Raw genomic sequence first — 14,334 nt, 5'->3', positions numbered from 1 at the left:
TGAGAGCTAGGTTTTCACTCAGCCTCGTGTGAGAAAGCAACTGTCAACCATTACAAGGCTGCTTGGCCAAATGGACTGTGGTTCCCAATCTGACTAGGATGGGACTGTTCCAGAATTCTCTCAAAAAACATTTTTTTTTTTTCTTTTTGAGACAAGGTCTCACTCTGATGCCCAGGCTGGAGTGCAATGGCATGATCTCGGCTCGCTGCAACCTCTGCTTCCCAGGCTCAAGCAATCCTCCCACCTCAGCCTCTCGAGTAGCTGGGACTGCAGACGCATGCTACCATGCCTAGCTAATTTTTTTTGGATTTTTTGTAGAGATAGGGTCTACAGATAGAACCTATCTTTTTGTAGAGATAGGGTCCGTATATTGCTCAGGCTGATCTCCAATTCCTAGGCTTAAGCGATCTTCCCGCCTCAGCCTCCCAAAGTGCTGGGGTTACAGGCATGAGCCACTGCGCCCAGCTTCAAATTCTGATCTCAAGCAAGCTTTCTGAAAGCACTGAGGTGGGGGCAGTAAGAAACGAGTTCTGTTCCAGGAACTCTGAAATCCACAAACTCACGTCCTGGCTTCAGTCTACTGAAAGTCACAAGGTCAACAGCAGTGACACTACCGTACAGTACTTCACAGTTAACTAGGGGCTGCATATATATTACTCCATTTGTCCTCACAGTGGCTCTGTGAGGTTTGCTGAGCTGAATCATAATAATAACAAAAACGTATTGAGCACTTGCTCTCCATTTTATGCTAGGCACTTCAATATTCAGGACAATCCCATGAGGTAATACTATTTGACGATCAAACAAGGGCAAAGGCAGGGTAAGTTAGTCGCTGTGCTGCAGAGATGGGATTTGACCTGATGTCTGCCAAGCCCAGTAGGCTGTGCACTTAACTGCTGGTGCAAGAGGCAGGCTCTGGGGAGTGGAATCTCGGCCAAGGTCACAAAATTGTTAGCACGGCGAGGACCTGAACCCTCAGTTTCTCATTCCTTGGCCAGTTCTCTTCTTGTTACACTGTGCTAAAAGCGCTCTATATTTTGGATTATTAAACTTTAAGCAGCTTAAAAAACCACCCATTTAGCTGGGCCTGCAGCTGGGAGTGATTAGATCAGAAGCCCCCTCAAGCCAGCTTACCTGTGCAGCAGGCCCTTGTCCCGGGGCAGCCCTCCATGTCTCCCACCGCATGACTGACAGGGGCTCTCATCCTGCCTGCCCATGAGAGGCACCGTATAGCTTTAAAATATGCTGATGTCAGCCACATGCAGTGGCTCATATCTTTAATCCCAGCACTTTGGGAGGTTGAGATGGGAGGATCGCTTGAGCCTAGGAGTTCAAGACCAGCCTGGACAACAAAGTGAGACCCTATACCTATAAAAAAAATTAAAAAATTAGCCAGGTGCAGTGGCATGCCTGTAGTCCTGTCTACTCGAGAGGACGGCTTGAGTCCTGGAGTTCAAGGCTGCAGTGAGCTATGATCGCAACACTGCACTCCAGCCTGGGTGACAGAGCAAGATCCTGTCTCAATAAATAAATCAATGATAAAAAATGCCCATGTCCATTGCAGATTCAGTAAATAAGGGTCTCTGAGGGTGGGTCCCAGGCAGGAATGTTTTTTAACAGCTCTCAGGTGAGTCTGACGGCAGTCAGGGCCGGGAGCCTTAGATTGAGGCGTGTACTCTGAAAACTGCGGAAGGGAGTTCAAGAGGTGGCAGCAGGAACTGCAGTCCGCCCCGCCAGCTGTGTCTTAGCTTCCAGGGAGAGAAACGGGTCCAGATAAACTCCCGCATGCAGCACTTAGCATGGGGTCACACACAAAGAATCAAGATTTTTTGGATGCTATTTAAAATAGATCAGGAATTTTTAATTTAGAACCAATTGGTGGCTTCTCGAGAGTAAGGAGGGGGCTGTGGGATTCCTGAAACGGAATTGTGCGTGTGCGAAATGAGCATTTTGCCAAAGAGGGGAGTGTATTGTTGTTGTTGTTTTCAGATTCTCAAAGGTTTCTTTAAGGAGTTTACAAAAGCGACCTTACCGATCCCTGCAAGAGCAGCCGCAGAGCAAACAGAGACAGTCCAGAATATTGGAGCTGGAAGGAGCCTGGGGTTCATGACCTTGGTGGCAAATGACAGTGGCCTGATGGCCACATGCTCAGAGGTTTTGACTTTTTAGTCTGTGGGGAGGGCCGGGGCATTAGTATTTTTTAAAAACTTCCCTGGACGGTTCTCCTGTGCCGCCAGGGGTGAGAACCAACACAACTCACTATCTTTAGATGAGACGGGGGCCTGACAGATTCTCCTGCCAGCTTGCTCTGCTAGGAATACTGCTTACCATCTGCTGTTCCTGGCTAAGTCAGTGTGACAAACCCCACTCTACTTCTCTACCTTTTATTTCTCGGAAAGATCCTTCTTTCTCTCTTTTTCTTTCTCTCCTTTCTTCCTTTTTTCTCTTTTTTCCCTCCCTCCCCTTTTTTCTCTTTTTCTTTCTTTCTTACCCCCCTTCCTCCCTCGCTTTCCTCCCTCCCTCCCTCCCTTTCCTTCCTTCCTTCCTCCCTCCCTCCCTCCCTGCCTTCCTTCCTTCCTTCCTTTCTTCCTTCCTTCCTTCCTTCCCTTACTTATTGCTCAGAAAGGACAACTAGCTTTATTTTCCACCCTGATTAGAATACTTCCAGGGCTGGGATGAGGGTGAAGCCTTAGCACAAAATTTAAGGGGGTGTCCAAAAACTCAGTAGTCAAGATAAATGATATTTGAAGGCATTACTTTTTAAAAATCAAAATTAATGCAAAAAATCCAAAATGAAGAAAATATCAAAATTTCAAAAGAGGCCAGGCACAGCAGCTCATGCCTGTAATCCCAGCACTTTGGGAGGCCAAGGCTAGTGAATCACCTCAAGACCAGCCCGCCAACATGGTGAAACCTTGTATGTACTGAAAAAAAAAAAAAAAAATTAGCCCGGCGTGGTGGCAGGCATCTGTAATCTCAGCTACTGGGGAGGCTGAGGCAGGAGAATTGCTTTAACTCGGGAGGTGGAGGTTGCGGTGAGCTGAGACCACGCCATTGCACTCTAGCCTGGGTGACAAGAGCGAAACGCCATCTCAAAAAAAAAGAAAAAACAAAGAAAAAAAATTCAAAATAAAATGAAAATCACTCATAGTGCTGTGAAGAGCCACATTCAAACCTAGGGAAAAAGAAGAAGGGAAAAAAAATCAGTAATATTGGTCCTATCCTTGAAATGTTGGCATTTTGCTCATCATGGAGTTTTTGCATTAGTTCAATGCATTACATATTGCAAATAGATCATGCATTAAAACCTTGCTGATCCTGATGACTGAGTGCTTTGGTGCCGCTTTCATTTCACACCTAGGAGAGTTTCCCACGGTCCTCGCCATGAGACTGTGGCCACTGAGCGGGGACCTGTGAGAGGAACAAGAAGCTGCTGGCTGTGCCGGAAACAGGTTAGATTCTGGGGGTGTGGGGAACAGGTTAGATCCCAGGTGTGCGGGGCTGGGACAGAGTGAGCAGTGCTGTGGGGGAAGTGGGGGTGGGAAGAGAGCTCTATTACATATATGTTTTACTATAAATGTGGGGGAAATTTTTGCTTTCTTATCCGCTGGCACCAAAATTTTTCTTACAGGTGGGATCGAATTTCATTTAAGAGCACTTTTTCATCAACTGCTTAATGAGAAGATAAAACTTTGAGCACCTGAATAATTAGGAGCCAAGATGATAAAAATAAACAAGCAAAAAACAGAATAAAAGAAAAACAGGTGTTTGGTCAGAGAGAAAAAAGAAGAGTTTTTGAAAAACCCTAGAAGGGGAGCAGGAGGAGAAGCATCATTTGGGAAACAGGAATTTCTCATGTCTGAGTTTTTTGCATTGGAAATCTAGATCTTTCTGTCTTCCTAAACCTTCTAAGGAAAGTCCATATAAATATCTTCTATGGAAGGTTTAATTTAATTTTATTTCTGCATTGTCCAGATGAAGAAAAGAGACCTGTTTCCTGTCAGTGACACAATAGCAAGGAAGGGAGAGGATTTTTAAATGAACGAATTCAGCAGAAGCAGAGGCTCAGAGCCAGAGAAAAGCATGAAAATGTAAGCTCTTTAGGTCTCAGGAATCTAGCAGAAGACCTTGGGCTTTCCGATGTTTATAAAAGGTGGAGTCAGTCTACCCAGGATGTTGAGGAGACAGAGCCACAGCTGATGTGTGGGTGACTCCTTAGCGTGGCTCAGTATAACCAGACAGCACCTATACTTTATTGGTTTGTAACTTCATAGATTCTGAGTTTTCCTGTGCAATGCCACCTTCATATTGCTTTGTATTTCTGTGATATCATCACCTGTCTCTTGCTATCAAGAAAAATGATTGGCTGGGTACAGCAGCTCACACTTGTAATCCCAGCTCTTTGGTAGGCCGAGGAGGGAGGATCACTGGAGCCCAGGAGTTCAAGACCAGCCTGGGCAACATAGTGAGGTTCTATCACTACAAAAAATAGAAAAATTATGGCTGGGCGTGGTGGCTCATGCCTGTAATCCCAGTACTTTGGGAGGTCGAGGTAGGTGGATCACGAGGTCAGAAGATTGAGACCATCCTGACTAACATGGTGGAAACCCACCTCTACTAAAAATACAAAAAATTATCTGGGCATGGTGGCGGGCGCCTGTAGTCCCAGCTACTCGGGAGGCTGAGGCAGGAGAATGGTGTGAACTTGGGAGGCGGAGCTTGAAGTGAACGGAAATCGTGTCACTACACTCCAGCCTGGGTGACAGAGTCAGACTCTGTCTCAAAAAAAAAAAAAAAAAAGAAAGAAAGAAAGAAAGAAAGAAAGAAAAATTAGCTGGGCATGGTGGTTTGTGCCTGTAGTCCCAGCTACTCAGGAGGCTGAGGTGGGAGGATTGCTGGAGCCCAGGAATTTGAGGGCACAGTGAGCTATGATTGTGCTACTGCACTCCAGCTTGGGTGGCAGAGCGAGACCTCAAGGCAAATCTGTAGGCATCAGGTCCTTGCAATGTCATATGGCGGCAGAAGCACTTTGTTCAACACACTCTTAACTGTTATTTAAAATTCCTAGACTTAGAGAAGTTACGTGTTAAGTTGTAGATTTTTTTGTAGAGATGAAAATAATTTCTATCTGGCAGGAAAAACAAAAACAACTCCATAGTTTATAGTTTATTTCCCTGGAAGTTGTTAAGTAGCCAGTAATTGTACCTTAGCATTCCTTTTGTAAATTGCCTATAAATACCTAGCTCCTCAGATCTCTCTGAACTGGTATTAAGATCTTACTGATTTCCTCATTAATTAGTGAGTGAGATAAGGTGTTTGACGTGTATTCATTTTATATTTGCATAAAGGGTCTTGGATTTAGCTTTTTGGAAATTGTGCTTTTGCTCTCTCTGCGCTTGCAAACCTCAGGGTATGGCTGTTTCTCCTGCCCCTGCCTACAGAGAAAACCCAGAGCTGCAGAATCAACCAATTGGCTATGCTCACCATTTGCATAGCATAGTGCCTGGCACAGTTACTCACATATTTTTTTTTTTTTTTTTTTGAGACGGGTTCTCACTCTATCATGGCTCACTGCAGGCTTGAACTTCTGGGCTGGGAAGATCTTGCCTCAGCCTCCTCCATAGCTGGGACTACAGGTGTGAGTCATCACACCTGGCTAATTATTTTAATTCTTTTTGTAGAGAGGGGGGTCTTGTCATGTTGCCCAGGCTGGTCTCAAACTTCTGGCCTCAAGAAATCCTCCCACCTCGGCTTCCCAAAGTGTTGGGATTGCAAGCATGAGCCTCCGTGCCTGGCCTCTGAAAACTTGCTGAGTGTGTGTATGTTCCGGCCTCTGTTGTCCCCTGGCTACTCTGGTGAGGAGGCTCCACTGTACAGGTCCCTGTATTGACTCTCAGCTATCCCAGAGGAACGACTTCCTGAGACTTCACGGTAGCCGGAAGGTGGGTGACCTTGATGCTCTTCTCCCAGTGCGGAGACGGAAATGGGCACCGTAGCCCAAGGGAAGCCTGTGCTTAGCAGGGTCCCGTTAAGTCTCGTACTCAGGCCTCATGACCTTGGCTGAGTATTAGAATTAACGGGGCGTTAACAAACATCCGCATCAGGACCCCGTTAGTCTTCAGGGAGCCTGATTTAACTCAAGTGAGCCAGGCCTGGCATCTGCATTTTTTGACGTGTCCTGACGATTGCATTGTGAGCCAGGGTTTGGAACCACAGTTCCAGCAAAGTCCGTTAACTGGCCCAAGGGACCGCAGGCCGTCCCTCCCGTAGTCTCTCCACAAATGTGGTAACCTGAGCTGTGTTCAAAGGGCCTCCCAGGGGTGTTTTTCGCTGCGCCGCCGGCCCCATGTTGGTCTTCGTGGTGAGCCCCCGAGGAGCTCCGAAGTCCACAGAAAAATCCCAATTCCTCAAAGACTCTCATCAGCAATCTCCCCACCGCCCGCACAGACTACTCCGTTGTAGATTTTTTCTTTTCCTCTTCTTTTTTCTCTTCTAAATTCTAAGTTCCTGGCAGCCACTGGCAGAAACAGGGGTTGATCGATTGTCAGCAGAGTCGAAAACTACGAATTTTTTTAAAAAATAATTTTTCAAAATCTCCCTTCTCTAGAGTCCTTGTTGGGCACCCCCGGGCAGGCCTTTAGGCTGCGGTGTGCACATGACCCTCTTCCCTGGCCTGGGTGCCAGCCCGCCCTCTCCTGCCCTCCCCCCTCCAACCCTCTCCTCCTCTGCCCTCCCCCACCCCTCCCTGCAAATTAATATGGTGCTGCTGCTCAGAGAGTGGGTTCTGGAGCGGGCTTCTCTCTGGTCTCTCTGCCATCACAGGCTGGCAGCTTCAAAGCTCGAGTCATCCTGTTTCCGTCTGCCCCTGAGCCCGCGTGGCCTGGCTTCACCGCAGGGGTCAGAAGTGCAGCCTCCGCCGATGACAGCAACCTGGCCCAGCTCAACAGCGACCACGGGACACACACCCATCTGATTTCTCCCTTCCTCTGCTTTTTTCTCTCCCCTTCACCTCCTCCGGCCCCAATCAGTCCTTCCTCTGGAAAGACAAGGCCGTCTTCTCAGTTCCCGCATCCCTTCCCTTTTATGTCGGACAGAGGCAGCCCTTTGTGAAGGGGCGTACGGGCTTTTGCACAAATATTTAATCTCTTCCAATCTGCCCTTTTGCACTGCCTGTCAGTTCCTGGGGTTGAAACCGCTCAGTTTGCTTTAGCTGGTAACAGGATACTGTTTTGAAAAGTGATGCTGAAGTCAGATCACTTATGAATCTGGGCTTTATTTTGCATGAATGCTTTTCAAGGCAAGTATAGATTTAGTTTTTTCATCCTCACCAAGAATTATGTTGCCAGTGGGGGTGTGGTCTTGAGCAGGCAGGGAAATCTAGCAATCAGTTTAGCGTTTTCCCTTGTAGTTTGGAAATCTTAGCAAGGACCTGGGAAAATAAACAGCCTGGGTTTCAGGTGGAGTTTCTTTCAGCCACCATCTGCCCCCTTGCTCTTTGAACATGCTTTATTTCACATAAAATGTAGTTTATCCTGTCAAAGTGTCTGCAGGTCCTGTTAGAAATCACCTATTACAAAATCGTAGTCAAAGAAAAATGCAGAAATAGGGTAATAATCACTTTTTTTTTTTTTTTTTAAAGAGATAGGGTCTCACTCTGTTTCCCAGTCTGGAGTGCGGTGGTGTCTTTAGCTCACTGTAACCTTGAACTTCCAGGCTCAATCAATCCTCCCGCCTCAGATTCCCAAGTAGCTGGGACTACAGTGTGTGCCACCGTCCCCTGCGAAATTAATCACCAATGTTTATTATAAGCCTGGGTTGTGCCAGGTGATTAACATGCTTCTAATACGGTTGCTAGCCTTATCATGGCTGTGCATGGCAAATATTATTATTATTATTACCATATTATTATTCCCATTTTACAGAAAGTGAAACAGAGAAGTTCAGTGTCTTGTCTGTGCTCGCACAGCCAGTCACAGAGGAGTTGGGCTTAGCTCTGGCAGCCTCTCAAGGGCGCCCTGTCTGCTCCCCACTCTGTTTGCACAGCTATTGGCTTTGCTTCATCACTAGGGACAGAAGACCCGGAGCTAAGGTAATGGCGTGTTTTGGATTTTTCAGTACAGTACTGGCTTAAAATGTTTTCTGTAGGTACCAACCAAATGGTGGATGATGGATCCTGATTGTTGTGAAATTGTGACTGGCTTTCATACTTCTAGTCTTGATTTGACTTCTAAAGTAGCCAAACAGTTCAGGGAAAGATGACCCCCATAAAGAACGTGTGCGGAGGACTTCTGGTGAGGTTCGGAGGAGAATAAACAGTGAGAAGAGGAACGGCTCTTTGCAAAACTTGGCCTAGAGCTCCAGGCCTGGAAATGGTACTGGATAACCTCAATATCCAACCACAGGGGAGAGAGGAAGTGAATCACGGGTCCACGTAACTAACTGTTTTGCTGTTCCTATGTGTCGTGTGTTAGAAAGTATTATTGTGGGGGAAATCTTGTGTTGTATTAAGTTTAAAAAAGCTATAAAATTAGATATCCTATAATTCCAACTTTATTAAAAATCTATAAAAAACCTGGAAGAGGCTGGACATGGTGACTTATGCCTGTAACCCCAGCAATTTGGAAGGCTGAGGCAGGAGGATCGCTTGAGCCCAGGACTTCGAGAACAGCCTGAACAACATAGCAAGACCTTGTATTTACAGAAACAATTTAAAAATTATCTGGGAGTGGTGGCTCACACCTATAGTCCCAGCTACTTGGGAGGCTGAGGAGGGAGGCTCACTGGAGCCCAAAAGTTTGAGGCTACAGTGAGCCAAGATCGGGCCACTGCACTCTAGCCTGGTGACGAAGTAAGACATTGCCTCTTTAAAAAAAGAAAAAAAAAAAAAAAAAAGGAAAAAGAAAAAACCTGGAAGAAAAAAACATCAAAATATATTGATAGCAGTTATGGATTTTTTTTGGTTTTGGAACATATTTTCCATATATTTTACAAAGAATGTTGATTATTGTTATGATCAGAGCCTAACCAATAAGGTGAGTAAAACAATGCCTCCGTTCAATACACAGTGTTTCTTTTGGGCTATATCAGCGAGGAGGCCCCAGTGGTAAAAATTGTGCAAACTGCAGCCTTGTGTAAAGAAAGATTCTTTGCCTCTCTTCTCTCTCCTGCTGTCCAGCAAGACTCTGTTTATTAGCTTCTGACCTTGTCCTTCCTCTTCTCTTTCTCCTGTTACTGGAGGATCAGTTTAAACCAAGGTGCTTGCTGAATCTGTGAATCAGAACAGTTTCTGAGTGTCCCCTGTTCCGTTTCCTGAATGGAATCAGATGAGAGAGGGGAGAAAAATGAATTACCTGTTCAAGGCAGAGTGCTGTGAAGCTGCCTTCCAGGCCCTCAAAGAGCCCCATTTTGTTCCAGAAGCTTCTACCATGCCCAGGGTTCCTCCCAGATCCAGATCCTAAGCTCTCCCTGGGCGTGACTCCTCTTGTGTGAATTTTCTTCCCCTGACATCATTGGGTGTAAAGAACTGCTTGCAGCCCAAGCACTGGGGGATGGTGATGTCTGTCCTAAAGCAGTTGGACCCTTCAAGACCGAAGTGCTGCAGAGGAAACCTGGCAACCTGAAGAAGTATCACCAGGGGGCTGAGCGGGGCTGGAGTGGGCTCTTTGGCCTATGTTGGAAGAAACTTTCATGTTTTAAACTTTTTTTTTTTGAGACAGTGTTTCACTATGTTGCCCAGACTAGAGCAGTCTGTTGCCCAGATTGGAGCTCACTGCAGCCTGACCTTCAAGGCTCAAGTGATCCTCCCACCTCAGCCTCCCAAGAAGCTGGGACCACAGGCACAGGCCACCACACCCAGCTAATCTGTTTTATTTTTTGTAGAGATGGGATCTCACTGTGTTGCCCATACTGGTCTCAAACTCCTGGGCTCAGGGGATCCACCTACCTCGGCCTCCCAAAGTGTTAGGATTACATGTGTGAGCCACTGCACCCAGCCCTTAAACTTTTAATTTTTATTGTATTTATTTATTTATTTACTTATTTTTGAGATGGAGTCTCACTCTGTCGCCCAGGCTGGAGTGCAGTGATGTAATCTCAGCTCACTGCAACCTCTGCCTCTGGGTTCAAGCAATTCGCATGCCTCAGCCTCCAGAGTAGCTGGGATTACAGGCACTCACCACCATGCCCTGCTAATTTTTTTTTGTATTTTTAGTAGAGATGGGGTTTCACTATGTTGGCCAGGCTGGTCTCGAACTCCTGACCTCGGGTGATCCGCCCACCTTGGCCTACTGAAGTGCTGGGATTACAGGCATGAGCCACCGCACCGGGCCTAAACTTTTTAAATAAAAAAAAAAAATGTATTTCTAGTTGGAAAGAGTAGTTCCTGTTTATTGAGAGTTTCCGTTTTAGACATTCAGAGCATTTTCCTTCTATTTTGGAGACACAGAGGAAGTCTTCCTGGGTCTCTTGATGAAGGCTTTCTTTTTTAAATTCACCTTGAAGAGATTAAATTGTTCCTGCAGATCTTTCAGGGGCTGACTTAGGGTCTGTGCCATATTTGAGACACTCAAGGAAGTGGCTGTGTGGAACACAGGTGAAGGGCTCAGGCACTCTCTGTTTGTAAAGGTACTAGGATATGTTCTGTCACTGGGTTCTGAAGATCCCCGCACGGCAGCAGGGGCCTCTTGGATTCTCTGCTGTTGCACTGTGGCCCCTGGGCGATAGTTACCCCTTCTGTATCTCTGGGACGTGTGTGGAGTGAAGGTTACATTCCCCTATATCCCAAAGTTGTTGTGAGGAGCATATGAAATAATAAACATGAACCTGATTTGAAAACAAAAATGTTCTAAATGCAAGGTCTTATTTGTATTCCTTCTATGATTCCACATGTGTCCAGTGGTACAAAATACCAACATCAAATTTTAATTAATTAATTTTTTTAAGAGACAAGGCCTCACTCTGTCATCCAAGCTGGAGTACAGTGGCTCGATCATAGTTCACTGAAGCCTAAAACTCCTGGCTCAAGCGATCCTCCCACCTCAACCTCCTGAGTAGCTGGGACTACAGGTGTGCACCACCACATGCAGCTAATCTTTGTACTTTTTGTAGAGATGGGGTCTCACTATGTTGCCCAGGCTGGTCTCAAATGATCCTCCCGTCTTGGCCTCCTACAGTGTTAGGATTACAGGCTTGAGTCATTGTGGCTGGCCAACATCGAATATTTTTGAATGTGAACTATTACGTGTTCAGCACTGCAGTGGGGATTATGGAAACATTGCAGTGAAAGGCATGGTCCAGGCCTCAAGGAGCTTACGGACCGGTTAAGGACACTAATCCCCAGTGACTTAATCCTACAGTACACACCAGGCTTGAGTTCAGAGGCAAGAGCTTTAGGGGTTAGAGGAGCCGGGAGCTTATGTTGGCTGGGCCAGGCTTAAATAGGCTGCAGGGGAGTGGCACAACCTCCAAGTATGGGAAAAACCAAGAGCAAGGACACCTGAGAGGAAATGATATACTGGATATAAAAGGCATCAAGGGAAAATCATAGACCAGACCAGAAAGCATCGAAGAACAACAGGGAACAATTTGGGATTCAAAGGGCCAGATGCTGGGGAAGTGGGAGGTGTCCCAAGAATCAGGCAGAGCTGAGTCCCCACAGAAAGAACATACACACCTAAGCCAGTCACTATCCGCCAGTACCCAGTGGTCTGCTCAGTGTATCTGGTAACCAGCAGATAATGTGGCCATGAGGAGTAAATGAAAATCTACTTCCAAGTGTCTTGGAAACTATAAAGGGGAATATGAGTGTGGATTTTTCTAAAATATGCTTTTGTTAAATAAAGATAACTCAGGCATAAAAGTATTCATTTCCTCTTGAATTTCTGAAGGCATTAATTATGGAAAATTATCTGGGAAAATGCATTCTTTTCATCCTAAATTATTCTTTATAGAAATAAATCAAACATGGGGGAAGGGGAAGAGTAGGATTGCATGCTTAGAAATTTTGTGAGTTTTGCAAAAAGATAGATGAGCCTAATTGTAGGACAGCCAATGTCTTTTTACCTTGAGTTTTAAAACACTTATTTTTGGAGTCGGTTTTTAAAAAAATCTTTCCCCCAGTCTTTGAATGGCTGGTGCCAGGTTCATGCTAACTTAGCTCATAAATAGGTGCCATTGGTTTTAATGAAGCAGAAATTTGGCAAAGAATGGGGACTGTAAGGCAGATGGCTAACAGGACAATAATAATGAAAAATGCATATTTATGGCCTTCTATAAGCACAGATTATTGATTTAGTGCAGCTTAATGGATTCTAAATTTTTAAAATTTTCTTCAGGTATCTTATAGAATTATTTTTCAATTCTTAGATGGGGTTAAAAAGCCTTTTTTCCCCAGGGTTTGTAATGCCTGTTAAATTGTCCCAGGATGACATGTATGTTTATATATAACATGTTTATATATTTAGGCAAGTAGCAGTTAGGAGTTCTTAAAGCCTTTACATGCAAGGGAAGCCAGTGGGCAGGAAAGGAGCCATCAGTGAGGCCTGGGGAGTTGGCAATAAGAGCATATTGAAGGGTTATTTAGGCGCTGTCACAGTATCCATCAGTCTAATCAGTGGAGACTTTCTTCTGAGTGGGAAACTTACTTGTTGGCATAACCAGTTCTCAAATAAACCTCAATTAAAGGCATTTTCTAGGTCAAATTGCATTCGATATGAGCCTACTACCTTCACCTAAATTTAGAACAAGACAGCTCCAACCAGCTCTGTCCCAGTAGAACAGAGGCATGTGGATAATGGGCAAGAGAAAACCCAGCAGGTGCCACAGAGCCACCCCGCCATGGGAGACAGGAGGAGGTGCCATCCCTGTGCAGAGCAGAAGGCATCCTGGGAATATCCCTTTGGGGTCTGAGATGCTCAGCTCACTGCCATGTCACCAGACTTCCATCAGAGGGTCACCAAGTTCCTGGCCATACGAATAAAATCTGTATGTCTAAGGTTGAAAACAACTTTGCCATGGGGTTGTAAGCATGGCTTTTTGAATTGGATGGGTTTGATTTAAATCAAGGGTGTCCCATCTTTTGGCTTCCTTGGGCCATATTGAAAGAAGAATTGTCTCGGGCCACACATAAAATACACTAACGATAACTGATGAGCTAAAAAGAAAAATCACAAAAAAATCTCGTAATGCTGTAATAAAGTTTACAAATTTGTGTTGGCCCACATTCAAAGCCATCCTGGGCCACATGCGACCCATAGGCTGTGGGTTTGACAAACTTGATTTAAGTAGAAGTTGGAATAACATGGGGTACTCTCTGGATGTTGGGGGTAAAAGCTACAATTTTATCTATTTGGACCCATTAGAATTTCCAGCAGGATCTGGGCATAAAAGCTGCAACCAAAAAAAAATATTGCTGTAGAGATAGGGTCTTGCTATGTTGCCCAGACTTGCCTTGAACTCCTGGCCTTAAGCAATCCTCCTACCTTGGCTTCCCAAATTGTTGGGATTACAAGCGTGAGCCACTGTGCCTGGGTGGGGGTCTTATTTTTTTCTCTGGAAAAAAAAAATCCCCTTCCCCTTCCCTTTCTTAACAGGGTCTTGCTCTGTCACCCAGGCTGGAGTGCAGCTGCACGATCTTGGCTCACTGTAACCTCCACCTCCCACCTCAGCCTCCCCAGTAGCTGGCATTACAGGCGCGCACTACCACGCCTGACTAATTTTTGTATTTTCAGTAGAGACGGGGTTTCTCCATGTTGGACAGGCTGGTTACAAACTTCTGACCTCAAGTAATCCACCCACCTTGACCTCCCAAAGTGCTGGGATTACACATGTGAGCCACCGTGCCTGGTGATGTTTTTCTTTAATAGCAAAATGTATCAGGAAAAGCTTGAAAAATGCAGAATACAAAATACAGAAAATACAGCTGAGAACCTTTATGAGAATTTCAGTCATCAAACCGTGAATCTCAGTTGCCCTATCTCTCCATGTCTCTTGCGTGCGTGTAGGTAGATAAATGGTGTCTAGGCTTGTGGGTATGCATGCATAGACGGTCCTTCTGGGGTACTCTTAAGGGAATTTGGCTCCTCAGGTGCTCCTAGCTCCTAACCTCACCCTTCTGCATGTGTCCTGTTTCTGAGAATGGCCCTGAAGATGAGGGAGTCTTATTTTTGAATGAGCAGCAGTTTCAGGACCACAGAAACCAGGACTCCCTACAATGAAGAAGTTTGTTTCTTCCAGGGCTAGAGCATTGTGGAGGTGATTTTTCAAGTCTTAACACCATGCTATTATGACATCATTGAAACTGAGACAGGGTGAAGACATTTAAATGGAAATATTTAT

Source organism: Macaca fascicularis, chromosome 9 (genome assembly GCF_037993035.2).
Source record: "Macaca fascicularis isolate 582-1 chromosome 9, T2T-MFA8v1.1".
Taxonomy (NCBI): domain Eukaryota; kingdom Metazoa; phylum Chordata; class Mammalia; order Primates; family Cercopithecidae; genus Macaca; species Macaca fascicularis.
This window is presented reverse-complemented; position numbering follows the sequence as displayed.